The sequence below is a fragment of the Lissotriton helveticus genome, chromosome 6 (assembly GCF_964261635.1).
Source record: "Lissotriton helveticus chromosome 6, aLisHel1.1, whole genome shotgun sequence".
Lineage (NCBI taxonomy): Eukaryota > Metazoa > Chordata > Amphibia > Caudata > Salamandridae > Lissotriton > Lissotriton helveticus.
In genome coordinates this window covers 449,382,265-449,407,949 of record NC_136067.1, presented here as the reverse complement: position 1 = coordinate 449,407,949, position 25,685 = coordinate 449,382,265, and the positions used below count along the sequence as shown (strand labels likewise).

Here is a 25,685-nt window from a genome sequence, read left to right as displayed (position 1 = left end):
GTCCCCGTGGACCCTAGGGAAGGTGTTGGATAGTAAATTATACTTATTCCCTATCCTAGAGCGCCCCCCAGCGCAATGCGTTGTAATTGTATGCGGAGTAATGGTCGCGTTGTAATGGGTCTGCGGAGTAAAAGATCCGTTGTAACGGGTGTATACCATCTACAATCATTACAGTGTAAAATAGTGATATACCATTATCATAAAATCAATTAAAACAGTTATTGAATTCATTTGAAGCTAAAAATTATCAAGGTAAAAAACACTGGCTGAACAGAGAACTGGGACGGAGTTCCCTGTTAGCTGGAGCCACATATGGCCTATTAAAATAACATACATAATGCACTTCCCATTTAAAATACATTTATCTAAACACAAATATCTGAAACATCACCCTGTATACTAGCCCTCAACACAAATATTCTACAAAAATACATTTAATACGCAAATAAGTGCTTTTGTTTTAAAAATGAATCCAATCTAATCCAGTTTCAATTTTTTTTAAAAGAGCAGATAGATATAAAAGGTACAAAATAGAAAAAAAGTAGAAATATAGTTATTAGGTATTTATACAACGTATCGGAACCAGATTTGTACTGCATTATAACTCATTAACTGAGCAATTCCACATACTAAAGTTTTGGGTCAAAAAGTCAAAATTGATAATGGGAAAGGAATGTGGGAAACAAGTAACATAACACGAGTAGTCGTTCAGAGTCCAGGAGGAGATTGATTTTTTTTTTTTGTTTCATAGTATTTTATTAAGAAATGTTTTACAGATACATTTAGCATTGCTTTCACTGCGTGGGGTAACATCACAATCTAGCTTTACATGACACTATACAGGTAAGTTGTCTACATGATCGGATGTCCCCCTTTAGGCTGTCCTACTATGGGGATGATAAAAAGTGGGGGGTGAAAGAAAGAGCAGGAAAAGAAAGAAGCGAAAAATGCACATGGAGAGCTCTTGCTCGTGGTTCTATCTTAGTCAGCAGGAGCGTGCCTTATGGGCTATCGCCCTTCTTGGTTCTGTTCACGGGGGCTCGAAGTGACCCAAGTACTCGTCGAGTGTTGTCCACATACCCCTGGTTGCTGGTCTCCAGGGCGAGTTACATAGTGTGATACTGTCTGAGCCTCTAAGGTGTGTTATCCAGTTGAGCCACCCCTTGAATGTCGCCTTGTGTGTCTCCTTCCATTTGAAGACCACCATTCTAACTGCAGAGGTCAGCAAGAGGTCTAGCAGGTCCCTGTCTTGTTTAGACTCTATGTCAGTGATTATGAACGCCGTGGTGAGGGTCGAGAATTCTGGCTTTAGTGTGCTTCCCAGCATTTTATTTTTTTACTTTATACTTTAGGGCAGTGGAAGATTGGGTGGGCTAGGTCCCCTTTCTCGTTCTCGCAGTTCCCACACAGGTCGTTTTCCCTGAGGCCTAGTGCCCTAGTCATGCCGGGGTCCAGCATGTTTTATGTAGAAGCCAGAATTTCATCCGGGCCAGAACTGTGGTTATCTTGTTCTTTGAGGGGGAGGCTAAGAGGGTTTGTAGCTCATGCTCGTTCAGTATGGTGCCGTGATGTTTTGTCCAGCATTCTGCTGGTTTGTCATTGATTTTGGTGGTTCTAGGGCGTAGTATTTTGTATAGGTGAGACACCAGGTGTCTTACTCTATTGATCCTTGTCATATATGGTATAATTGACGGGCTACGTTTGGTTAAGTTTGCCTTTGTTATTGCAGTTCTTATTTTTAGGACGCTATAGAGCTCGATGTCTGCCAAGTTATGTTTCTCTTTTAGCGTGCCAAACGTGGCAGGGTTATCCCCCTCTTCTAATTGTGCTGGGAATGAGATTCCCAGCGTCTTCCAAGTCTCTATGGCTAGGGGCTTCCCTTTGTATTTGATTTTAATGTTTGCCCATAAGGACTCCCACTTCGAGTCTTTTATCCATATCAGGGTGAGTGTCTCTGGCTGATAACCCCTGTAGGACCCCTGCGCCCTCCTCCCCCTTTATTATTCAAAAGCATATGCAGTCCACTTTTTATTGGCGTTTGTCCGGCTGTTTTCCTGTTCTGTATTGTCTCTCTGGTTTGTTGCTGATGAGTCGGGTGGCGTCTTCTTTTTGCGCTTGTCTGAGTTCTATCGACAAAAAGTCTTTGTTCCTTTGGGGTGCCGTTTGCGAGGTATTTGTGGCTGTCCTCCTGAGTCATATTGGATGTCTTGAGCTGACTCTGAGGTGGTTGTGGTTGCTCTTCCTGAGGCCCGTCGCTTGCACGTCAGTTGTACACTGCGTCCAAGGTAGCTCGGGTGTATCTGAGGTAGGTTTTATTCTTTATTCTTTGTCCTGTCCAGTGATAATGTCTTTGATTTCACAGGTGGCACATGTATGCTTACTCTCCTGACCTTTCCGGTGATGCCCTTCTCTTACTCGTTGCACTTTGCGCCATTTCTATTTCCTGTTGTGTAGGGCCCTCCAGATATATTGACAGGGCTCTTGGGTCGTCAAAGACGTGTGTGTTTCCTCTGTCACTTATCCGTACCTCTTGGCCAACACAAATGAAAAGAGGATATTCCTTTTCCTCATTATGTCTCTCTGCGCCAGAAACCCCTTCCTTATATCCACAGTTGGTTTCGAATAATCTTGTGTCAGGTTTATTTTCTGACCGTTCCACGCGATGTTTTGGTTCTTTCTTGCCACTGTAAATATGGTTTCTGTGTGGTGCGATCTTAAGGGTTTGCATATTACTGGGCGGGGTCCCGCCATTGTAGACGTTTTGAATGCTGATATTCTGTAGGCTTTGTCCAGTTCGAATGGTTGGTCGAATTTAAGGTTCGTGATTTTGGGTATAATTTGTTCAATAAGGGCACGGCAGGAGCCCGCTTTGTCTTCCTCTACTTCCGGCACTCCTAGGATTCCTATATTCCCCCTTCTGTTGCGGTCCTCCAGCTCCGCCGTCTGTCTCTGTAGCACTGTTGTGGTCATCATGAGAGCTTTAATTTCCTTTTTTATTTGCTGATCTGCGTCCTCTATGTCGCTGATTCGCTGTTCAGCCACCGTGACTCTGTTATTTGCTGCATGGATATCAGCTCTTAGCGCCTCCAGCTCCAGTTGAATTGCCTCAGTAGTTTGTAAATTGTTTCGTGGTCTTGGCTAGGTCATGGACCTCGGCTAGTATTTTAAGGATCGACTCTAGTGTAGTGTTCATGTCGATTTTTTGTTTGATAGGTGAGTCTGTTAGGATGTCCCCTTTGTTTCTTTTCTGTATTGGGTTTTGATTCTTTCCTTCGTTTCCTGCCACGTTTGTTAGGCATCTCTTTGCTTGCTGGATTTTGAATCTAACCCCTCCTCTCTTGTTACCAGGTTACGTTTTGATTCCTCGCACGGGCCTCTGCTGTTCACGTGAGCTCAGCTTAGGCGGTTCCCTCAAGCCCGCGTGGGCTGGTCTGTCACGTAAGAAGTGGAGGCTTTGATTTGTGTGGGTGCTTTGTTGGTACTCTCCCTGTGCCACGCACTGTTTCGGAGCCTTAGTCTGCACCACTTCCGTTGTTTGTCCCTACCTTGAGGTGTTTATTGGTCTGTTACTGCCTCATATACTCTATTTTTGCTGTGCCTTTTCCTTGCGGTGTAAGTTCTTTGCCTGCTGTGTTTTAGAGCTGCTTGCCACCTTTCCCTTCCTGTTGCTCCTGATTGGCCCCCCGCCCACTGAACTGATTGGCTGTTACGTGCTGGGTTGCGGCATCTAAGCGGTGTGGGTTTTGTTGACTTGTTCAGGGGATTCGCAGTGACTAATGGGTTCCTTGGGTTAATGATAGGTTTCGCTCCTCTTTGCACGTCCTTCTTTCCCAGCCCTCACACCTTAATTCTGCTGGGTTGCTACCCTCACACTTGCCTTCCACCTCCTTTGCCAGCTCGTTCGTTGTCTGTTTTCTGGGTGGTGTTTGGCTGCTTCAGGGGGGTCTGGCTGGTCGGGCTGCTAAGGTGGTTAGGCCGTCGCTAGGTGTCCTCCCCTTTCATCCGCTGTGCCTGTTGGGGTCTTCTCGTGCCCACGTCCCCCTTCTCCCACCTCATTCCTGGTTGCGTTGTTTTCTATTGCGATGGGTCCTCTTTTGGTCACAGGTTGCTAGGGCCTGAGCGTTGTTGGTCGCGCTCTAAGATGGCGGTGCCCTTCTCTCCCCCGGTTTCACTTTCGGTATCTTCCATGGCCGGGTTGCTGGGCTCTATTGCGGGGCTCTATTCACCACTTCCCACCCTGCTACTGACTTCCCAAGGGAGCGCCACTTCTTGGTAGGTGTTCGCCTACCTCCCGTGTGTGCACGGCCATTGTTCGTGACGGTCGGCTGCTGTAAGATGGCGCCGCTGCTACCTGTTTACGGCAGTTTCGGTTTCTGTTTTGGGCTTGGGGGCACTTGCTTGTTGGTGTGATTGCTATGGCGGCAGAGGCTCCCGTTACTTTGCACTCCTGCGATCCTGGTGCACTGCCCCCACCTCCGTTGGGTTGGGGGGTTATGCTCTTCCTGGGTTCTTTCTCTGTCTCGCTGCCCCTCCCTACTCCAGACGTATCTTTGGCTGTTTTTTTGGCTGCGCTTGAGCTCTCGCCTGTGCCTACTCTCGTTGTGAGTGTGGAGCAGGGGGGGTGTAGGAGGGTTCGCGCCTTATGCCTCATTCCTGTGGGGTTTGAGCTCTCTCACTGTGGTGGTCGCCTGGCCTGCTTTGTTTCCCACTCGTTAGTGGGTTCGTCCTCCAGCCGCCATTTTCTTCCTTCCTCTACTCTGATGCCGTGATGTGGGACGAATCGACTCCGTTCTTCTTCCTGAGTGCCATGTACCTCATGAAATTGCCTTCATTGTGTGCAGGGGACCTTCCGATGCTTTTATCTGTTAACCTCTCTCATTTCTTCCGGTGTTTGGCAGTGGGATACGCTGTTCTCTTCCTCGTGGTGTCAGAGTGGCTGATTCAGGCAGCCATTCCCCTTGTCTTCCAAGCCACACCACAGGAGATTGAATTGTAAGAGATATTAGGAGAAACAAAAAATATATAGATATGGAAGGCCTTCAGTAATGAGAAAACAAATAATATTAAAAAATCTCACCTATAAAAGTATTCCACAGTGTCCCAACAAGAAAGCCGACAATGAGGGTTCAAGTATGTCGACTCCAGCCATGATGGTCTGAAAATGAACATACCACAGACCACTCAGATATTTATAGTATTGTAAACAAGCACCCTCAATCAATAAATAGTCCCCCTCCATAGGATAATAATACCAGAAAGGAGCGCTAAAGAGAAGCTCAGGAAGTGAACAACCCCTATGTAGGCAGTAATCAGGAGTAAACGGCAACTATGGGAACATGTGTAAAAAGAGCACACCATCATTAAGCATCATGCGGTTAAAGCTAGACATAGACTGAGTTCCTAGTTTAACGCCACATTTTACACTCCCACTGAACAGATAGCAAAAATTGAACATAGCCCCATGTGATAAAACTGAACAAAATGCGGCGCATGGGTATAACACATGGCCCAATTTTGGCTTGGATGAAAAAGTGAACTACGCGCATTAGCACCGAAAACCTTACATTACATGCCGCATTTGGAGAGCACGAAAGTATTTCACCGACCATTGAAACCTAAAAGAAAGCATCAAAACTTAAAGCGGCTGCTTCCATTTTCATAAAACATAGCAAATAACAGCACGCTGTCAAAAGCACAATGTAAATAGGTTGATCCTACTGTTGACCATCTTCTTAAACTACATTTCCATTAAGTAAGTATATTATTTAAGGTTTGGACATTTGTGCTAATGAAACCTAAAATGTTATTGGATGGAAAACAACACAGCCCCCTGCTGAAAAGGCACTTGTGAAACCAAAGGCAGTGGAAAACAAGATAAGAAAATGATTTGCGCTGCCTAGGCAAGAACTAATAATACGTGCAGATTGCAGGCCATAATGTTTCCCTAGCCTTTTCAAGTATCAAAGACAACACATGTTCCAGCCTGGGCTTTCACTTAACATATCAGGCCTTTTTGGTGGTTGCAGTTTTAGTTCAATTAAATCAAGAAATCTGATTACAAAGCTTTTTAACGGTCGGGACTGGACACACATTGTTTGGCATCAGTGTAATGAACTGACAATCCTAAGTCTGCTAGGGAGAGGAATTCATTGAAATGCTACATAGGTGTGATTATGCAAACAAATCCAAAGATAGAATGGGCATTCATAGAGTATTGCAGTGTAAAGTAGTATAAGGGAATTATTATGCAGCATGTATGAACTACAATCGACTAACACACTGCTGAGTGTTATGGATACGTATTAATGAAGGCCAGGAGGGTTTTATATTTTGTTGTATTGTAAATGCATTTATATAACACGTACTACCGTCGAAGAGGCTTTAAAATATTTTAGTCTAGGCAGCACAATGCTCTGGAACCCAAGATTCATTTTTTTTCTTTGAAATGAGGTATGAGCAATTAGCAGAAATTCAATATTAGGTATTGAAATAAGCATGCATGTAATTTAGAGTGAACTGTGCTCAGAAAGAGGAGGCATACAGAGAATGGAAAACAAGTAGAGGGTCATTTGAAAGAAAAGAAGAGGCAACAAATGGCCAAGAGGTTTTGGTTGTGCTCAGGGCAGCAGCAACCTCATGATCATAGCAATGTGAGAGAATATATAGGCTTTAACAAAAAGATAAGGGCTCGATGTAACCCAAGGGAAAATGGAGCTCCAGTATACTGTTAAGTAAAAAGATTTTTTTCCGTTGGGAGGACAATTCGTCACCGATTTCATACATTCACTTTACTCTTTCACTAGTCGCAAAAACACTTATGACCCATATACCGAAAGTTTGGCAAACACTTAACAAGGAAAAAACCACGTTAGTATTAAATAATGTACATTTATTTTTAAATTTAAAAACATGAATCCATATACAAAATCATTAAAAACACAATACACAATAAAACCACTTAATGTGGAAGATGGAGAAATGTGACCGAAACAACAGACTTTGCCTTCAGGCAAAATGAAAACATTCGCCAGAATCTGGTTCATACCTATAAAGAGAACAACTCTAATAACCAGATGACGATAGATGGAATAAGAGCTGTTGGCAACTACAAATGCAGCAGTTGTTCGGTTTGCGACAACTGCATTGTCTCCAAAGCACTAACCTACAATAACTATACTATGACATCCAAGACCCTTAATAACTGTAGAAGCAGCAACCTAATATACATCATATTGTGCCCATGTGGGTTAGCATATGTGGGCGAAACAGGAAGAGAGATCAGGCTACGCTTACTAGAACACAGATCAGCCTTGAAAACGTGTAAAGTAAATGCCCCAATGGTTGAACATTTTACCAAGCTTAAACATAAACATACTGAATTCTCCAGGTTTGTGGTAGAAAAAATTGTCTCCTCTAAAAGAGGCGGAAATGTAGAAATGAAACGCAAAAATAGGGAGCAATGGTATATTTCCATGTTGGACACTGTGAATAAGGGCCTCAACACAAAGGAAGACTGGATGAGAATTACAGTATAGATATCACAAATACTGCAGTTAGAATGAGGCATAAGAGCAACACCTCCGATATGTTCTTTTGTGCCCACGCATTAACAATAATTATAAATATAGTGAGACATAGGGGCCACTTCAGAGAGGCAAGTAAGTTTGTGGACATAACCTAAAAATAGAGGAATAGCAACATCGATATATATGAGGTATGTGGGAATAGTCTATAGACAGACAGACACTAATAATGGATCAAGGTCTTGTTACCAGATGTGAGAGAAATAGGCTGAATCCACAAGGGTAGAGTCTTTAAGTTAACATGCATTGGGGTGTATACAATAGACAATAGATAATATCAATAGATATACATGCTTGCCTAACTACGTGCGTGAGGTTTAATATAAGTATATCAATGTTTAAACACACGTAGTTGACCATCACTAACTCGAATGCTCTAAATAACTTGAATGCTCTAAATAGCGAGCGTGATAAGGTGGTAAAAAGTTCGGGTAAATGTTTTTATGAAAGGGGTTCACTTTATTTAAACGAGTGGGACGACATTTGGGTAGATATATATATATATGTGCATCTGCACACAGACTAATAAAGTTACACATTCAGTGATGATATAGAAAAATTGGGCGCACAATACAGTGACGTCAGAAATGACGTATATAAAAACCGCCGAGCCCAAGAGCAAGTCCTTTCATCACTGAGATGACCATGTGATGAAACCTCAACTGTGACAAAGCGTCACACATCAATAAGACAATCTAAACAGCGACTAAAAAAATTCAAAATGATTGTGGAGTAATGAGGCTACTGCCTCGGTATCCAAAAACTCACCACTGTCAGAAGGAATCTGACAGACGAAAACAAGACAGCAGAGAGCAAGTCCTTTGCCAAAAACCACCGTGATCGGAAGGACGCGGTCGTAACACCTCGGGGAAATCTGCTGGTGAATTTAAGAAGGTACGCGAAACTGAACGCCCAAATATATTTTAACTAGGGGGCAGAATCATTGAAACAAATAGTTGCACTTACATCGACTGAGAAATGCCGTATTTTGTAAAAAACCGCAAAACACAGATGTAAAGAACGGAAGTAACAGATCGCTTTATGGTGAATAGAGAGGCTCGTACGTACGTAATAGCGACTTAGAGCATTAAAAATACAAGTCCCATTTTACATTTAATAACAAAAAAAGCTAGTAAAATTGTTTGTGTTAATAATGAAGTAGAAAATAGTTTGTGTTAATAATGAAGTAGTGAGCAAACCTTTCTGCTTTGTATCAATCATGCAGCCACAATCTTGGAACAGCCGGGCTGATGAAGACAAGCACATTACTGACAAGCATTCTACTGAAAAGCTGTTTTTAAATGAGGTGAGCGTATCTGCTAAACGCTTGAGCAATGAAATTGTTTCGCTGAATTAAAGAGACTGAATGGCCTCAATATGCTTATGTTTTACAGTAAAGAGGGTGACAGCTGCAACGATATAAGAAACACTTGATAAAAGAGTGAGATAGATAAACCAGCCGTTGAGGTAATAACTTTAGGTAACTTAAGGCTAGTTCAGGTTTGAAACTTTTTGTAGAGAAATATAATAAAATGTTTCCGTTTACTGCTAGGTATTTATGAGCAACTCCGGAAAGACGTTTGATAGGAAGATCGTAATCCAAGCCTCTCTAATACAGGTAATAGCAATTTGCCAGTAATTAGGGATAGTCACACTAATGTGAAACTACGAGATTTTTAATGAGCTGTATTAATTTATACCTTACAGCTGTGGGTGAAGGCAAGAAATATAGAAACGTCTCACCGCAAGAAAAATACGCTTTATTTAAAATCTGCTAACCAAGATGTTATTGCACCGGTGAGTGACATATAATGGTAGAATGGTGTGAGTATTGACAGAGTAAGAGTGGCTGTGAGATCAGTGGCATGTTGGCATAACACTTACCATGGTTTGAAAAAACTTCTTCATTAAACAGGAAATATTTGTGAAGAGAAAATAAAAAAGAAAATGTTAATTGTTTAGATACCAGGCAAAATGTATTTCGTTTTAATGAATTGTTGTTATGAGGTAAGGGTTTAGAAACCTATAGTTTAAAGAAATGCTTGATTTAAGTCTCGTAAAGGTTTTAACTTGATTATGTATAGGCTCAATAAGTTTGTGATTAGTAAAGAATGTTTTATTTACGCATTAGGTGACAGTTTGGATGTGGAGAAAGACAATGAAATTGTCCTGAAGAAGGAGGCCATAATCATCTAAGGCTTCCGAAACGCGTCGACGCATTAAAGAAGGGTTAACATTTTAAGTTGTCAACGATTAATTGGGTATAGGAAAGGAAAGCCTCCCAATTGTTGTCAACAAATGGTCTGAATTAACCACATAACAAGACAAAGTGTGTTGTCTCGGTCACATTTCTCCATCTTCCACATTAGGTGGTTTTATTGTGTATTGTGTTTTTAATGATTTTGTATATGGATTCATGTTTTTAAATTTAAAAATAAATGTACATTATTTAATACTAACGTGGTTTTTTCCTTGTTAAGTGTTTGCCAAACTTTCGGTATATGGGTCATAAGTGTAGTTGCGACTAGTGAAAGAGTGAAGTGAATGTATGAAATCGGTGACGAATTGTCCTCCCAACGGAAAAAAATCTTTTTACTTAACATAGAATATATAGGGCCAATAATAAAAATCTGAAGAAGAGATTCTGAAAATGCTGAAGCAGATGTAATGTTATTTGTATAGCCCACTAATCACCTGTGAGGGTATCCAGGTGCTTTGCTGGTGGGTTAGGCAGCTCTCTCCTTGGTGAGCTAAAATGAAAAGCCAGGTCTTTAGCTTCTTGTGGAACTCAAGAAGCGATGAGGAGTCTCTGACTTTGTGAGGGAGATTTTTCCATGCATTGGGGGAGATATAGGAGAAGGCATGGCCTCTAACTGCTGCTTTGTGGATGAGGGCCATGAGTGCCATTGAGAGTCCAGCTGAACAGAGGTGCTTGGGAGGTATATGGAAGTGTACGTGGTTGTTAAGGTAAACAGGCCCACCATTGTGTGGTGCCTTGCATGTGTGTGAGCAGTTTGAAATTGATGTGTTTGTGGATTGGGAGCCAGTGAAGTTCTGGGTAGGATAATGCATGCCCGGCAAGATAGGTTGAGGATGAGTCTTGCTGTGTTGTTTTGAATGGTTTTGAGCCTAATTAGTAACTTCTTATTGATTCTTGTACAGAGTGTGCTGCTGCAGTCAAGTATGTTGGTAATCAGGGCCTGTTTAACCATTTTCCTTGTGTTCTCTGGTAGCCATTTGAAGATCTTTCACTGCATGCTAAGGATGTGGAGGCAAGTGGAGGTCACTGCTTTTATTTGGCGGTCATCTTAAGCTTCTAGCCCAGGATGAGTCCAAGAGTTCTGGCATGGGTAGTGGGGTGGGTTTGGGGCTGAGGTCAGTTGGCCACAAGATGGAGTCCCAAGCAGAGGCTTTCCTTCAGAAGATTTCCACTTCAGTTTTGTCTCTGTTGAGTTTGAGGAAGTTGGACTTCATCCATGTTATTACCGCAGGCTTGCAGGTGGTAAAGTTGTTTTTTATAGTGGGTGCTCTGTCTGACAGATAGGGTATCAGTTGGGTGTCGTTTGCATAGGAGAGTATGTTGATGTTGTGTGATCTGATGGGGTCTGCCAGCAGGGTGATGTATGTGCTAAATAATGATAGACTGAGAAATGATCCTTGGGGACTCCGCATATGTGTTTCTTTGTCTCCAATGTGTAGAGTGACAAGTTGACTCTGTGTGGAAGGAGGAGGCTCTTGTATGATTGTTTCATATAGTCTTCTGATCAGGATTGAGTGGGGCAGACCATGTTGATAACTGCTGGGAGGTCAAGCAGTGTAAGGGCTGCTGTGTCTCCATGGTCAAGGATCAGCCATATGAAATCTGTTGCTGCAATGAGGGCAGCCCCTGTACTGTGGTTGGGCCTGAAACCCTATTGTATGTTGTCTAAGCGGTGGTGTGCATTGAGGTAGGGTGATTGTTGCTTGTTTACGCTTTTTCCATGGTTCTGGCTGGGGGATAGGGTGGAAGGGAGATTGGGGGGTAGTTTGCTAGTTGAGTGGGGTCTGCCAAGGGTATCTTCAAGAATGTGTTGACCATCACGTGTTTCCAGGCATCCGAGAATGTCTTGGAGGTGATGGAGCTGTTTGGGATGCAGGTGAGCGCTTTGGTGATAGGGGTGGCACCCATAATGTAGATGTGGTGAGGGAAGTGCTATTGGATCGTCTTAATGATGTTGGCTGTTTCTTTTGTGTGAATGTTTCCCAGGAAATCAGGGTTTTTCTGTTAGTGTTTGTGGACCGGTTAGGGGTGGGGTGCAGGGGATTGGTTGGGGGTCAAAGGTGTTATAGATGGCTTTGATTTTATTGCTGAAGAATTCTGACTGGTTGTCACATAGCTCTTGTGAGGGGCTGATGCTGTTTGTGGTGGCAGCTGGTGAAGTGAAGTCTTTGATGATTGCGAAAATGTCTTTGCTGTTGTTGGAGCTGTTGTCTATGTGCTCTGCTAGCAACTTCTTTGATTTGTTGGTGGTGGCTTCTCAAGGCTGTCTTGTATATCTTTTTGTAGTTTCTCCAGGTGGTTCGGAATCCATCTGTTTTCAAATTGTTTGCAGTCTTGTTTTGTTGAGCAAAGTTCCTCAGTGTTCTGTTCTGTGTGTTATGTTTCCGAGGTGGCAGGGCGTGCATTTTGGGATCCATTTGTAAAAATCTTTGATGTCGCTTTTGAGGTCATCATTAGAAGTTGGTTGATTTAGGCACAAGGTGTAGACCCAGTTGGATTTTCAGATACTGCTCCTGCTGTGTCTGGCTATGCTTGTGATGGTGGGTCAAGTTAAGTAGGGATGGTGATTTTAAAATGGATTAATGCATGTTCGATCCAAGTGAGGGGTGTGGTTATGATGATTTTAATGCCATTGAAGGTGGTGGAGACAGGGTTGATGGTGTATTCGGTGGAGTGTGTTGGTCCCATGATGATTTGTGTTAGTCCCAGGTTCACTAGGCTCCTGAGGAGTTTGGTGGTTTGGAGTCATTCTTGTCTTCCAGGTGGAAGTTGAAGTCTCCTAGTAGGATGTAATCTTTGGAGTGGATGGTGAGGGGGACAATGAAGTCAGGGATGCTGTCTGCAGAAGTGGCTTGAGGTCTCTGGTTGGTATATGAGATCATGGTTTATAGTCCTGATTCTTGTAGCTTGAAATGTTGGTGCTCCAAGTAAGGGGTTACGGTCTCTGTGGTTGTAGTGCTGTTGAAGGAGTTTTTTAATATCTTTGCGATTCTTGGTCATGGTTTGTGTTGGCGGTCCTAACATGTCAGCTTGTATCCTGTTTGAATAGCTATGGCGAAGTTGGGTGCCCACTGGGTGGTCAGCCATGTTTACATTAGGAAGAAGAGATCTGGGGCATCATTGTCCAGGGTATCCCAGATTTGTGTGGTGTTTGCTCAGTGAGTAGGTATTGAGAAGCATGTATGATAGCTTTTCTTGGGGTACGTGTTTGTGGGCGGGTGCAGCAGTATGGATGTATGGGTTGTGTGGGTGGTGTAGCCATGGTGGGAGCTGTGTTGCACATGGAACAGCAGTGCATGCCAGCAAATGGTCCATCTGTGCTGTGTGGTGCAGCAGAAGCCTGCGGTTGGGTGCTACAGGTTTAGGGAGCAGAGAAGCTCTATGAGTAGCAAAGGGAGACAGAAGGACCAGGGTTTCTGGTGCTGGGCGCGGCTTGAGCACAGACAGGTACAGATGAATTTGCATTTGTGGCATTGAACACAAAAACAGAGAAGAGGAGAGAAGGCCACCGTACATCACCCCAGAGTATCTATGAAAACATAAAAATTTAATATGGTAGCACCAAAATTGAAAAGAAGTAAATAGAAGATACGTTGTTTCGTAATATTATAGAACAATCAGGAATCCAGAGTTTGGACATCACAGGACTTCTGCCACGCTTACAAGGAATGTCTTCCTATATGGAAGAGGAAACCAAACACACTGTAGGAAGCTTGCTCTGTACATGATATTATCACTAGGTGGTAATACGGTGCACAGAGTCCAGGGGTTCCTTCAAAAGTGTACAGGGCTCAATGTAAAACCCAACGTGCTCTATTAGTGGTACTGTGGGCACCTAACACAGAGGAGTGTAAGACATTTATTGCACAACAGTGATCAACAATGTACACATGACTCAAGAAGGAGATCCAGACCAATTTTATAAAATTTTACTTTATTTTAAGACCAAGGTTTTCGTAATCAGGTAAGTATGGTTTTCATAAAAAATATTGTTCAGGTTTCAGAAGTTTGACAGTGCAAATTTCAGAGCATTTCACTATTATCCTGTCAAGGAAAACAATTGTGCAATGTAACAGGTACATATACTACTTACAATTTCAGTCCAGTCTTTGGGTGTCTCAGGCCAACACTGTGGGCAATGTTGGTCATGGGAGGCAAGGGGCACCCAAGAAGTGCAGGGTTCAGTATCCACACTGTGACAGTCGATACCGGCAATAAGATTTACCCTCGCGGAGAGCGATGAAGCGGGTCGGTTTGCAGCAGACGGGCCAATGAAGTTACCATTGAGGTCATCGGCAGCTGGCTACTGCTGATCGGATGGTGAAGCTTCGCTGTCGTCAGAGTTGGCACGGGAAGGTCACGGTCGAGCCGGAGGTGCTGGAGGGGCAGGAGAAGGCTGACCGGGCCACTTCCAGGAGGCTGCGGGCTCTCGGGCAGAGGACTCTGGTCGTGAGACCGAGAGGATCCCTCAAAGTCTGGAGGCTATCCTGCTGTGAGATGGTCTTCTGACTGGGTAGAGTTGTGTCGACCCAAGTGCCAGTCCTCTATCACTGTGGTTGTGGAGTTTTTTGTTAGCAGTGAGTGTCGTTGACACAAGTTTCGGTCCTCACCACCATCGTTCTGGTACCGGCGGACACCAGGAACTAGAGCCTTTAGTCAAAAGGAAGTTTGTTAGCACGTAGGTGAAGGTTGAAAGGTCTCTGGGGTTTCTTGGAGGCCTTGCAGAGTTTCTGAAAGAGCCACAGGCCCAGTGGTAGAACCGGTGGCAGGTGGCAAGGGATTTGCTGAGGTTTTCCCACTGCAGTTCCATTCTTGGTCCATCAGCGGTCATCTTCCGTCTTCTTTGGTCCCTCGAATCTGAGGGCCAGGTCTGGGGGAGCCACCTAAATACTAAGTGTAGGAGGAGTTTTTAGGGGAGTAGCAGGTGGGGCCAATGGGCACCTTACCTGGGGTGACTACACCCTTTATTATGTCACCATCCTGTAGGAGGGGCCTCAGACCAAGCCTTGATTAAAGGGGTCCCCCACCTTCAGATGGCGGGGACTGTAAGTTGTGCTTCATCCCGCTTCCCCCACCATAGGGGTGGGGTTGGCAGAGGTGGACATACCTCCTATCTTAGTTCATTTTCCAGCTGGTTTTCCTGCCCAAAGTGGGGGTGTAAACCCAGGGCTGCCATCTGCTGCTAGCAGCAGAGGCTGGGGGTCGCAACTGGCCGATCCTGGGGGAGAAGGCATGATACCTCTGCCCAGGATGTGCATTGTTTCTGGTCCCAGAGAGCATGGGTTGTCTACCCTGGGGTCCAGAAGCATGTCTGGTGGTAGCTGGCTGCCTACAGCAGGCCAAAGACCACAGGTGCCCTATGAGGAATGTATGACGTTACTACACATACATTTACAACGCATGCCTTTACATTGCAACATCCTTTACAACGCATTCCGTTACATCGCATGACACTACATAGCATTTTTAGTAACTACCTTTACAACGCATTCCATTACATCGCATACTACATTTACAATACATCCCATTACATTGCATTTAAGGTAAGTTTTGGCTAATATAGGGGTAAAAATGACTATTCTAACTCCAGGGGGTGCAACAGTAGGGTAAGTGTTGGATAGTGTAGGGTTAAAAATTACTATTCTAACTCCAGTTGGTGCAACAGTAGGTTAAGTGTTGGATAGTGTAGGGGTACTATGCGTTGTAATGGTATGCGTTGTAATGGTATGCATTGTAAAACATGCATTGTAGTGAGATTCGATGTAGTGTTATACGTTGTAATGCCTGCGTTGAGTGACATGCGTTGTAAAGGATGTTGCGATGTAATGACTGCTTTTCAAGTGAAGTGCGATGTAATGGTTGCGTTGTGAAGGTTGCTTCCCCCTCTGAGTACATGTTTTAGGAAATGTCACACTGGCGTCAGTGTGGATTTATTACAAGGATCTGTTAGGTACCAAAAACCCCTGGGTTCAGTAAAGCCATCATGGTGCTGTGGAGCTCAAGTTGTCAAGTTCTCAGACCATATACTCTCTATGGCTTCCCTGGGATTTACACAATATTAGGGAATACACTCTAATATTGTAGGGTATATCTGCTCATGTAGATATGCCCACACTCGGGATATAATGCACCCTACCTTAGGGCTGGTAAGGCTTGCTAGAGGGGTGATTTACCTACAGCTTAGGCAGTGCTAACTGGCATGGCACACAGGCTGTGTGCCATGTTGACTTGGTAATTTCTCCCCCTCACTGGGGCAGGGATACTGCGTAAACACAGAACTATGCGTCAGCTTATGGGACCTTAGTATGTAGAGACTGAGTCAACCTACCACCTTACCATGACCAACTAGCTATAGTGCCTCACTTGCCCTCCTACTCACTCACAGAAGAACAAGTGATTAGACACCCCAGAACACAACACTCTGACTCTCTTAGGAATCGCAGTTGCAATTTACACCCTTTTGCTCAGTCTTGTACTCGTCCAAAATACGATCTGACAGAGACACAAAGAAGTTTAAAATATTTATTTTCGCTAACATGCTCTAGTATACAGTATATGCGCCACAATAAGCAGACAAATGCCTAACACAAATACGGTCAGCATAGCAAGTAGTCAGTAAATCATAAAAGGGGCTGTCATTACATACGACAGAGTAACCTAACATTTCTCCCCTTGAATAGAAGCAAGATGACTATACATTAGAAGTTGTCTGGGCATTATCTGCAGACCCTGTACCTTAGTCTATAGATGGTAGATCTACATCATAGGTGTTGTCATGCTCTTCTCCCTGGAAAGATCCCTCTCCAAGTGTTGGCTACCTATCCGTATTTACAAACAATAAGAGAGAGAGGGAGAGTCGTGAACACTCTTAGTCCCCAAATTATAATATGTAACAACAACAAAAGAGTGTTCCTGTTCTGGTTCAGGTGGAAAAAGGGCACAGAGCACAAGGAAACAACAAAGCCCAATAGGTTTGTTAGGAAAGCCCTCACTCACCGACCTGGTCGGTGACTTGCTTCATCATCGTATTCCCAAACAACAGCTGTATCTGTATGTTTTGTCTAGGTGCTAGGGCCTGACCAGAACAGAATAACAAGGGGCATTGTTGTTTAACCTTGCATAAAATGTTCAGACTAAATCCCAAGAACCTGCAAAGCATGAACAATGACTGTAGGTCCTTGTGTAAAAGTTTCAAAAGAGACATTTGAAAAAATAAACTTGTGTAGCAACGTGCGCAAAGCAGTGGACAAGCTGCAGCGTCCTCATGCTAACATAGGGAAGATGACAATGCCCCCATGGGCCATGTGACACCCTCCCGTTGGTCAGTTTATGAGTGCTGGGCTAATACAGATGTCACAGATAAGCAGAGCCAAAGCGTCACATTGAAATTTAAATATCAATCAAAACTGAAAGCAGGACTTCAATGGACATGGAAAGTGTAGAGAAAAAATATTGTTCGTAGATGCAAAAAGGTAGCCAATCACATCGTATCTTCTGGACCAAGGATTTTGTATGACAAGTGGAATGCCATAAGCTCCAATAAGATGTCAGAACTTTCAATAGTGAAACGGAATGCCATCCAATTAAGCAATTCAAAGGAACAGACATGCTCCTCATTTCCATAAGCCGTTAGGAGCATTCCAGGCCAACTCCGACCCAAGAGGCGCTGTGCACGGGCACAGGGACTCGAATCGTGGCAGGCCCCAGTGAAGGACTGTACATAAGCCCCTTACCCACAGAACAGTCCTGGTTATGGGACATCAATGGACCCATCAACAGTTCATAATCCAGGGCAGTGTGTGACGTAGTGGACATGCAGACGCCCAGGGCCCATTGAAAAGGGCTCAGTATGCAGTAGAACACTGGTTGCACACAGGTAAAATAGGCATAATAGATGGTCAGCCACTAGTCTATGTCAAGAGCTCTCAATGGCATCAAACCAAAAAGCTGCTGCCTACACTCACGGTACAGCTGCAACTGTTCCTGGCTTGGCAGGACCACAGATCGAGGAGCGATTGCGGAACAGCAATAGAAGTAAAAGAACGCCTTTATTCTGAGCCTGAGCCTGAGCCTGAGCATGATCTCTAATAGATTCTAGTAGCTCATCTGCTTCCGATGGTGAACGGATATTATGCATTTTATTGTTGTACATAATACGCAAAAATGCTGGGAACCTCATCTGGACAGTGGCACCTACAGCTCTAAATTTCTCCATGCGCTGCCCCAACTCCCATTGCCTGTCAAGCGTAGTCTTAGATAGGTCTGATCGCACCTCAAAAGAGAAGTCCGGGCCCTGTAATGATCTAGCTTTCAGTGCGAGGTCCAAGATCTTATCTTTAAGTGAGAACGTAAGGAAGTTAATCAATATCTTTCTAGGTTTATCTCTCCCTGGTTTTAGGCGGAATGGATCGCGGTGAGCTCGCTGTATGTCGTTGTCAAGCATCTCAGTTGACTCCTCCAAGTTAAGAGAATCTTTTAGGATCTTGATCACAAAGCTTTTAAGGTTTGTGCCCTCTTTTCCTTCCGGAATCTTTAAGAGTCGCAGGTTATTTCTCCGGGAGTAGTTCTCCAAACTCTCAACTCGCTCCCGCATACTTTCACCATCCTTCTGCAGTGCTTGAATTTTGGATCTAGCTATCTCGAGATTAGATGACAATAGTCCCACCGAACCTTCCAAAACCTCTGTCCTTGCGCATAAGCCGTCCACTTTTTGGTCCAGCATGTCACAGGATGCTCTGATTTCATTCTGATTCACCTTAGAAACTGCGAAATCAGCACGGATTTCCTCCCTCATTGCGGCTATTGACTTTACTAGGGCCTTCAGTGTATTCCCGACCCCTGGGCCTTCCAAATCGCCCTCACCTCCACCTCCGTCTGGTGCTGCTATATTGTTAGAGGCGATCCCCCTTTGGGGCCCTTGGTATCCTTCATGGAATTGCTGGTTACTTACAGCTGTGACCTCCGTTTCATTTAGAGGTGCAAGGAGCTCCGCTAACCCATTTGCTGTACTGGGAACAGGAATGGCTATTGGGAGTGGCAGTACTACAGGCGCTACAGGCGCTGTTATCTCCTTCGACCCACCATCAAACTTGGGTATAGGTGTAGGTGATGATGCAATTACTAATGTCGAAGCTGTCTGTGCCTCTGAACTCCCTGTCCCAGCCGTCGCCATCTCTGATGTAATGTCCAAAACTTGGGGTAGTACTTTAAAAAACGTGCGTAGCGAAGGGGTGATGCCACTGAGTCTCTTTAGGGGATAGTGGGTTATTTGGGTCTGATATAGGTTAACCGACATTACAAATTATGTCTGGCCTGTACTAGTTCTGTTAAAGTCTATATAGCCCTGAATCACAATGGGTAAAAATCATGGTAGGAAGGGAAATGAACAGAAAAAAAAAAAATATATAGAAATAAAAAGAAAAAAAAAGAAAAAAAAAAAAATGGGGAAGGGAAACAGCAAAGGGGGGGTGAGTAGGAATGAGTTATAACAAATAAATAAATGCATACAAAAATAAATAAATAAATAACTACACCTGCTATTAGTAAAGATATAAAAATAAATTCCTTCTCTATTTTTTCTCCTAACCTATCTTATGACAAGAGTGAGTGTTGGGGAAACACAAGTTAAATTAAAATCTAATAAGGTTTGTGTGTATGCGAGTGTGCACACATGTATATATATATATATATATATATATTTATGTATGAATCTTTGTATAATCAAAGGTGTAGGTAAATAGGAGTGGAAACAATAATAATAATGAGAATGACCCACTCGCTGTATTCCCTTCACCTTGTAAGAGTCCCTGGACACCACAAATTAAGTTTCCTCTCAACAGCCATATTGGTTTTGAGTCTGTCTATAGACTATACTAATAGGGTGGAGGTAAGGTTGGAGAGTCGTTGTGGGTGTAAATCTGGCCATCCACCAGGTCAGAGTAAGTAGGGGAGGGTTTTCCTGGGGAGGGTGGGTGCAGGGGGGGAGGGGGAATAAAGCAAAAAATCCTCATAAGTCTGCCTACTATTTTGCGGAATGGTTACTTCTGACATCTGTCCAACATCAAAAATGGCAAATATTAAGGTTCCCGCAAGAGCTATTGGGAAAGGTTGATACGAGGGGGGTAGCGGTGGTACCATGACAGCTCTCCAATATTTGTCCTGGAATGTCAATGGCTTGCGAGGGAGAAGTAGGCGGGAGCGTATAATGCAGTATCTGAGGGACTCCCCGGCGCAAATCATTGCAATTCAAGAGTCACATCTTCTTAAATCAGAGGCAGTAGAGATACTCAAAAAACAGAAATGGGTTGATAAATTCAGCTCTACTGACCACAATGCTAATATTAGGGGGGTTATATTTATTTTTAAAAGAGCTGCGAAAGCCCAAATCTTGGAGTGTATAGAGGACCATACAGGGAGATGGTTGATATTGAGAGTTCAGTTGGTGGGTCAACGGTACACCTTGGTGGGCTATTATGGCCCAAATTCGGATGATCCATCGCATTTGGACGCCGTCAGAAATCATCTGCTACTTTTTCAGGAACCGGTGATTTGGATGGGCGATTTTAATATTGTGCTGAATCCTAAATTAGATAAATCAGCAAATTCGCGGGCCAGAAGTTCACTAAAGTCTAGGCGAACTCTATCAGCTATTATGGTTCAGCTAGGCCTGGTGGACCTTTGGCGGGAAAGAGCAGGCAGTAAATTGGGGGTTTCCTATCGTAATAGTCGTTTCAAGCATTCATCCAGAATTGACTATGCTCTGTTTACTTATAATTTGAAAGACGCTTTAATAGCGATTGATTATCTCCCATCTCACCTGTCAGACCACTCAGCTCTTGCTTTTTCTATTAGATCCGACAGTAGGAGGCAACATCCTTCTTGGTGCTTTGACCGGACACTCCTACTTGAAGAAGGTGAAGTGAATTTCCTGGCCGCAGAGACAACTGCTTTTTTTGAAATTAATATGGAGTCCTCCTCTCCAGAGGTGGTTTGGGAGGCCTTTAAGGCCTTTTTGAGGGGCTGCATCACAAGTAGGTCCTCATATCGGAGTAAAAAATACAAAAACATGATAAATAGTTTGGAACAGGAAATGAAGGGCATTGAGTTAAACCTAGGTCAGTCTCTAGGTTCTCTTGAGGAGCGGTTAAAATTGGCTGAGCTAAAGCACCAACTAGAAAATATACTACAAGAGAGGGTTAATAAAAGATGGAATGCAAGTAAGATCTCCCATTTTGAGTTTGGAGAGGCCGCGGGTAGAGTACTGGCGTGGAAAATTAAATCGGACCAAGCTCGGAAATATATCAGAGAAATCAAGGTGGAAGGGGAGGCGGTACCAAGGACAGCTAGTCATGAGATAGGTAAAGCCTTTTATGAATTCTTTGAGACTATCTATAGGGAAGAATTACCTGATGATCAGATGGCACGAAACACGTGGCTGAATGGAATATTGCTCCCAACCTTATCAACAACACAGAGCAACAGTTTAGAGATTGCAATAACAGAAGTAGAGGTAAAGGAAGCAATAAGACAGATAAAAAAAGGGAAAGCATCTGGTCCAGACGGTCTCCCTGGGGAGATCTATAAAGTTTTGGGGGAGAATATCGTCCAAGTAATGACAACCCTATTCAATGGTATCCTTAGGGAAGGAAAGCCACCGCCAAAATCTTGGGGTGAGGCCACAATTGTTCTTATACCCAAACCAGGGAAGGACGTATCAGAGTGTGGGTCCTATAGACCAATATCTTTGCTGAATAGCGACTATAAGATTTTCGCCGCAATACTTTCAGCAAGAATGGGTAAGGTAACAGGTACCATTATTCATCACGACCAGAAAGGCTTTATTAAGGGGCGCCATCTTTCAGATCTTACACATGATTTGGTAGGGGCTATAGATATTGCCTCTGCTGTTTCCCTTCCATTGGCCACCTTAACCCTCGACGCAGCTAAGGCCTTTGATAGGGTCAATTGGCCCTATCTAAATGATGTGTTAAAAAGGTTTAACTTTGGGGAGGGCTTTCGCAGAACTATAGCCTTACTCTATCGAGCCCCTTCGGCTAGGCTGCTGATTAATGAGATATTGACAGAACCCTTTAAGATCACTAGAGGTACGAGGCAAGGTTGTCCGCTTTCTCCCCTCCTTTTTAATTTATACATTGAGCCGTTTGCCCAGGCATTGCGAGCAGACGAAAATATACCACCATTCAGGTTTAAGGAGTGGGAGAGGCGGACGGCATTATATGCCGATGATATCTTAATCTTTACCTCGGATCCGGTGTTGTCCTTCCCTGCTGTGATTCAGAAGGCTGTAGAGTTCGGCGAGATCTCGGGCTATAATATCAATTCAAGTAAGACCGAGGTTATGGTCTGGAATATTCTGGACCCACGGTTAGGCATAGATATCACCACCTCTATGCGCTATCTCGGGATCCGAATCACCCAAGACATTGGAACCATTGCCCAAACTAACTTAGATCGAGTCTCCAGGGAATGTAAGGGCCTATTGAAATCTTGGACTCACTTGCCACTTTCTACAATGGGTAGGGTCAACTTAATAAAAATGTCTATCCTTCCCAAGTATATATTTATATTTGGTGCCATTCCTTTGGGGTTTGATGTGAAGATGTTGGACAGATGTCAGCGAGAGCTTAACTCCTTTATTTGGAATTATAAGTCGACTAGAATTGCGTGGAAGAAGTTGAGGAGGAGAAGGGAGAAGGGGGGCCTCGCCTTACCGGACCTAGTGTATTACGCTTGGGCCTTTCAGTTGTCCTACTCCAGGATGTTACTAAAAACACCATCGAGTCTTCTGGGGGTGACAATGTATAAAGCCATGTTAACCGGAGCAAATCTACCAGCTGACGGATTTCTATTTAAATTTGGGAGCCAGAAATATTTTAAGAAAATAAGACTGAAAATTATACAGTCTTGGGCTAGGGGCTGGCTAGCCATTAGAAGAAGATTGGGGCTGTCTTACTACTCTAATTTCGCTCCCATATGGGACTCCCCGGGTTTACCGGAGTGTCTTAGGGATAGCTTATCTTCCCCATTAGAGGAAGCTGGAATTGCTAGATGGGGAGAGTTAATGGTGGACGGATCGATACTTCCTTGGGACGTATTACATGAGCGTATAGGTACAGCACTCTCTAGATTTAAATTCATCCAGCTGGAAAGCTGGGGGAGAGCCCAGCGGTGCAAAGATGTATTATTTGGGAAATCAAGCTCCCTGGAGCAGCTGCTACTAGAAAGACCTAGGGGTGGTAAGGAGGTGGCCTTCTGGTATTGGCAGCTTCTGGAGGAAACCGATGGGGATTTCACCCTTCCAGATGAACTGTGGGGAGAGACAATGGGCTTACAATGTGAGGAGTTATGGTTAAGATCTTTTGCGCTCCTTTATAAAGTGGTGAAGCCATCATGGCTGAGGCGCAACCATCTGTTCACAGCACACCGGGCTTATATAACACCGCTGAGACTTTCCAAATTTCTCCCAGACAAGAAGTGTAACAAATGTAATTTACCAGAAGCTTCAGATATTCACATGTTTTTGGAATGCCCCAACATCGGTCAGTTCTGGGAGGAAGTGCTGTCTACCCTAAATTCCATTATGAACACATCATTAGTAATTTCACTGCCACTAATCATTTTTGGAATGGAGGACAGTATTTCTGGCGAAGCAAGATCTTTTCTGTTTTATGCTATTCTGTTGGCTAGGAGGCAGATTTGCATACGGTGGGTGGAAAAATCTGCTCCAATATATTCGGACTGGCTCACGTCCTTATATGAAACATCAAAGGTGGACATGGCTAGAGCTTGCAACAACCGTAATCTGGCCTTTTGGGATCTGTTGATACAGTGGAGATAGTGTTCCGGGGTTTTTTTTTTTTTTTTTTCCCCCCGGGTCCTATGATTATGCCATCAATACTCCTTGGACCGGGTCTGGCCTCGATACGTTTTTTTTGGTCCTTTAGGTTGAGACATACCTAGATGGAGTCAGCGTAAGAATCTAAATTCCCCTTCTCCTTGGGACTTCTCTGCCACCAGTAAAATATCTCGGAGTCCAGTTCCAGAGATGAGTATCATTTTCTTGGTTCCCTCTCTTGGTCGGGGACACGCAAGGTGGTTGGCATTTCCTAAGCAGGGGGTAAGGCAAATGAGGAAAAAAAAAAAAAAAAAAAAAAAAAGAAGTAAAAGAACGCCACAAATCAGCAGCAGAGGAAAGCCTCTGAATACGCTGGAAAAAATTGAATGAATAAAGGCAGGGATTAAAAAAGTGGGCTAGGCCAGACGTATCAGGCGCATTAAAGATTTGGTGAATTAATTCCCCAAAGTGTAGGGACAGATTTGTGTTTAGCAATGACTGAATCTCACTCAATGTTCTCGCCACCTGCAATTCGAAGGTCTCACAAGCCTACGTGAGAGCCACTTCTTGTTGAAACAATAGCTCTTTGAGTCTGCTAAGTTTATTGAAATCTGTTTTCAAAGTCAGAATGGAAGGCACAGCAAACTATCTACGCTCCTGTGTGGGGAGAATAGGACATTGCTGCAACAAGAATCTTGTTGTGAAACTGTTACTATATACGGGATACCTGCCCATAAACCGCAGCAATTCTGATTGTTGAGAATGAGAACTGCTGATAGAAAGCAAAGTGAGAGTTGGAATAATAGCAGGAAACAGGGTTCACACCGGGTTTCCTTTTAAAAAACATGCCAAATTAGGGGCAAAAACGTTGCAGGTGCCATGAAGTTTTACATTCTTACACACAAGGGAGTGGCCGACAGTAGAGTCACAATCCTCCGATGCAAGAAAAACTTCCTTTTCGGCATGCTGACAATGGAAAGCGAATGTCAAAGACCATAATTCATGGATGTAACTACTTCCAAGTAGTTCATATCTACCTACAGGATAGTGTGTCATGCAAGCCGAAAACTGCAAAAGTGAGATGAGCAAAGAAATAACCCCAAGTATTAACCATACTGCTGAATCTGTTTCAGCTACAGTAAATTGTAACTTTCCTAGCTTCTCAATATGTAACATGGTGTATGTTGCGTCTTTCATAGACATCAATTTTTCTTTAACTGTCAAATTGAATAGTAAAAACAGTGCAGAAGCATTTAGGTAATCTCAGGGTACCCTCTCATTTTTAAGTGTCTGTAAGGTCCAACCAAATTGCATAACTGAACGTAGCTGATTCTGACCATGATACAAAGTAGATAGTTCACTCTGAACAATATCAATTACAGACAATACAGTATTGTCTAAGGTATAGTGTGTACAGTGTGTTTATACTGTTATCAACTGCTGCAAGAACTTTTTCCATATTATCCTGATCAATTTGGCATAAGCGTAGTGCTGCTTCCATTTGTGATAGTTTCCAAAATTTATTGTAAGCTGTGTAAACAAAACATTTAATGTGTGGGGATTTTGGACCTAAAAGAAAATCTGAAAGATCAATGTCACCTGACAAAAGGGAAAGATTGTGCTTCACTGACAATAGGGTGGAATGTTCCAACCATTGTTGACTTAATTTACCAACTGAATAAGTGGTAACCGTGTTTGAATGAGGGTGACGAGGATCAGGTCTGTGTTGAGTCAACACTTGTGTAGTATTTACGAAGCGTAAATGATTAGCATTGGGGTTCGTTGGCCACAAAACCCAACCCTCCGAACTAATCATTGCAGAATTAAAATTGCCATTTTGTATCATACAAGTCTTCAATAGTATAGTGGGTATTTGTGTGCCAACTTTCATATTGGACCAGAGACGGTATGGAGGGAGTATCCAAATTTTTAGCAGTGGCTAAACCAAAACATGTGGGGGCATATTATCAAGAAACGGCGTTAGAGT

The 25,685-nt window shown here is 43.5% G+C and overlaps 1 long non-coding RNA gene across 1 annotated transcript in view; it reads right to left on the bottom strand.

Moving 5' to 3' along the window:
* Positions 1-730: 730 nt before the first annotated feature.
* LOC144762659 (uncharacterized) overlaps positions 731-25,685 on the bottom strand; it is a 66,872-nt gene continuing 41,917 nt past the window's right edge. Inside the window, exon 4 of the long non-coding RNA XR_013596121.1 lies at positions 731-5,155. This is a non-coding gene — a long non-coding RNA (uncharacterized LOC144762659). The remainder of the gene's footprint in view (positions 5,156-25,685) is intronic.